General features: G+C 33.2%; 1 pseudogene; it reads right to left on the bottom strand.

The window, feature by feature from the left end:
• Positions 1-334: 334 nt before the first annotated feature.
• Positions 335-1,260, bottom strand: LOC125610844 (annotated as a pseudogene).
• Positions 1,261-3,746: the final 2,486 nt, after the last annotated feature.

Below are 3,746 nucleotides of genomic sequence, written 5' to 3'. Positions count from 1 at the left end.
TTGTCTTTATGAGCATGGCTTATTTCACTTAAAATAATGTCTTCCAGACTCATCCATGCTGCTACAAATGATAGAATTTCATGCTTTGTTATGGCTGGATATCATTCTATAATGTGTATTTACCACATTTTGTTCATCCATTCATCTGTTGTTATATACTTACATTGAATCCTTATTTTGGTTATGGTGACTAGTGCCACAATAAGCATGGAAGCATAGATGTCTTTGGCATTCTGATTTCATCACCTTTGCATATGGACACAGTTTTGGGATTGCTGGTGGTTTTTTTTTTTAATTTTTGTGGAACTTCCGTAATTTTTTCATAATGGTTATACTAATTTAGATTCCTACCAACAGTATGTAAGGATCCATCTTTATCCACCTTTTCATCAATACTTATTATTTTTATTAAAATATAATGATCATTACAGTTTAGGTGTAAGACATAGCCTTGCCCTATGTTGTGCACCCCAATTGACATCCCAAGAAAATTTGATTTAGTGCAAATATGAGCTTTAAATTGAATTTTCTTGTTAAAACATTCAGAATAAAGTGCCAAAATGGGTGGAAGATGGGAAACCTATTGAACTATGAAAGTTACAATGTTTTTAGAAACCCAGGAAACAGGTCCTTCTGAAACCAGTTCTTTGTTCTCTTCAGTGTAATTTGCTAATGTCCGGTAACACTGAAAGATCTCACCCAAAATGAGGTTGTATGACATTTTTGCAACAAATCCTTTCCTTTCCTCATGAAAGACTAAGAGGTACCATTTCACAACCTGAACCATTCAATCCCTGGGATCTTTCCGGTCACTAATGCTCACAAACAGGCCCAGATGTGCAAAAAATTCTGCATGTATTTCTAAAAGAGAATTTTTGAGAATAAATGTTGGAAGAACTACCTTAGTAAGATCTATTCTGAGCCTAACCTGTGACAAGAGGTGCATGTACTCCTTCACTGATCCTGCTTCTCTGTCATCATCTATAGTCAGGTGAATCAAAAAGGTCAGCATTATTTGTCCCATTGGACATAGAAGAATTTAGTGACTCTGTGGTATCTGGGTGTTTTAGTCTATTTCCTGAGCTGCTGTGTGTCAAGACTGAGACAGATACAGAAGAATTTTGGGATAAGCTGCTCTGAAGGAATTCATCAGCATCATAGAATTCATCTTCAGTGCTAGAGTAAGAAAACTCTGGGACTGTATTTGAAGACAAGACAACAAGTTAGACTGCTAATAGGTGGTGAATCCCCCTTGATCATGGTGCATGACCTTTTTGATATGTTTTTGTATTCGATTTGCTAAAATTTTATTGAGAATTTTTGCATCTATGTTCTTTAGAGATTGGTCTGAAATCTTCTTTTTTTGATGTGTCTTTTCCTGGCTTTGGAATCAGGGTGATATTGGCCTCATAGAATGACTTTGGAAGTGCTGCCTCTTTTTCTATTTCCTGGAATAAATTGAAGAGTATTGGTATTAGTTCTTCTTTAAGAAATCGGCTATGTATTAATCCAGTCCTGGGCTTTTCTTATTTTGTAGATTTCTGATGGCATCTTCTATTTCATTGCTTAAAATTGATCTGTTTAAATTGTGTATATAATCCTGATTCAATTTGGGCAAATTATATGACTTTAGAAATTTATCAATGCCTTCAATATTTTCTATTTTATTGGAGTGCAAGTTTTCAAAATAATTTCTAATTATCTTTTGTATTGCTCTTGTGTCTGTCGTGATATTTCTTTTTTCATCACATACATTAGTAATTTGAGTATTCTCTCTCCTTCCCTTCTTAAGCATGGCTAAGGGTCTGTCAATTTTATTTGTTTTTTCAAAGAGCCAACTTTTTGTTCTGTCAATATTTTCAATTGTTTCTTTTGTTTCAATTTTATTGATTTTAGCTCAGATTTTAATTATTTCCTGTCTTCTACTGCTTTTGGTGTAGATTTGTTCTTCTTTTTTCTAAGGGTTTGAGATGTAATGTTCAGTCATTTATTTGTCGACTTTTTCTTCTTTAAAGGAATGAACTCCATGCAAAAAACTTTTCTCTTAGAATTGCTTTTGTAGTGTTCCAGAGATTTTGATGTTTTATCTGTGTTCTCATTCACCTCTCAATATTTTTTTTAATATCCTCCTTGATGTCTTCTGTAACCCATTGTTTATTCAGTAGCATATTATTTAGTTTCCAGGTGTTGGAGTAGCTTTTATTTTTTATTTTGTCATTGACTTCTAATTTCATTCCATTATTATCTGATAGAATGCAGAGTAGTATCTAGACATTTTTTATATTTGCTGAGTTGCTTTGTGACATAATATATATTCTATTTTGGATAAAGATCCATGTGTTGGTGAGAAGAAAGTTATCCCCTCATTGAAGGATGAAATATTCTATATATGTCAGTTAAATTTCAGTTATTGATTGTATTATTGTGTTTTATAGTTTTTTTTGTTCAGCTTTTGTTTGGAAGATCTATCTAGTGATGAAAGAGGCGTGTTAAAGTCTCCCAAAATTATTGTGTTGTGGTCTATTTGACTCTTGAACTTGAGAAGAGTTTGTTTGATGAACATAGATGCTCCATAGTTTGAGGCATATATATTTATAATTGTTAAGCCTTGTTGGTGTATGGTTCCCTTGAGCAGTATGTAGTGTCTTTCTTAATCCTTTTTGATTGACTTTAGTTTGAAGTCTACTTTATTTGATATGAGGATGGAAACCCCTGGTTGCTTCCACAATCCATATGTGTGGTATGATTTCTCTCAACCCTTCACCTTCAGTCTGTGGATATCTTTTCTTATAAGATGAGTCTCTTGGAGACAGCATATTGTTGGGTCTTTTAAAAAAAAAATCCAGTCTGCTAGTCTATGTCTTTTGATTGGTGAGTTTAGGCCATTAACATTCAGGGTTTATTGAGACATGACTTGTATCCCCAGCTATTTTTGTTTATTTTTGGTATTTTATGTGACGTGGTTTGTCCTTTTATTAGATTTTCCTTTAATGTAATACCTCCCTCTGCTGATTTTCATCAATGTTTTTCATTTTCTCTTCGTGGAATATTTTGCTGAGGAAGTTCTACACTGCAGGCTTTCTAGTTGTAAATTCTTTTAACTTTTGTTTATCATGGAAGGTTTTTATTTCATCATCAAATCTAAAGCTTAGTTTTGCTGGATATAAGATTCTTGAATGGCATCCATTTTCTTTCAGAGCTTGGTGTATGTTGTTCCATGATCTCCTGGCTTTGAGGGTCTGGGTTGAAAAATCTGCTGAGATACAAATTGGTCTCCCTCTATATGTAATCTGATTCTTCTCTCTTGCAGCTTTTAAGCTTCTATCCTTTTTGTATTCTCTATGCTAGGCAATTTCATTATAATGTGCCTTGGTATAGATCTGTTGCAATTTTGTTCACTTGGTGTCCTGTAAGCCTCATATTTGATTTTCCAATTCTTTATTTATGCTTGGGAAATTTACTGATATTATCTCATTGAAGAGACTGTGCATTCCTTGGGTTTAAAACTGTGGCTCACTCTATCCCAATAACTCTTAGATTTGGTCTTTTGACATTGTCCCATAATTCTTGGATGTTCTGTTCATGGTTTCTTACTATCTTCATTGTGTGATCAACTTTATTTTTCAAATTGTATATTTAGTCTTCATCATCTGACATTCTTTCTTACAAGTGATCTAGTCTGTTGGTTATGCTTTCTATTGAGTTTTTTGTTTTGTTTTTTTTTGTTTTTTTTTTTTTTTTTTTTG

This window comes from Marmota marmota, unplaced genomic scaffold, assembly GCF_001458135.2.
Source record: "Marmota marmota marmota unplaced genomic scaffold, marMar, whole genome shotgun sequence".
In the NCBI taxonomy this organism is placed as follows: Eukaryota; Metazoa; Chordata; class Mammalia; order Rodentia; family Sciuridae; genus Marmota; species Marmota marmota.
The sequence above is the reverse complement of the archived record's forward strand: the minus strand, read 5'-3'. Positions and strand labels throughout refer to the sequence as shown.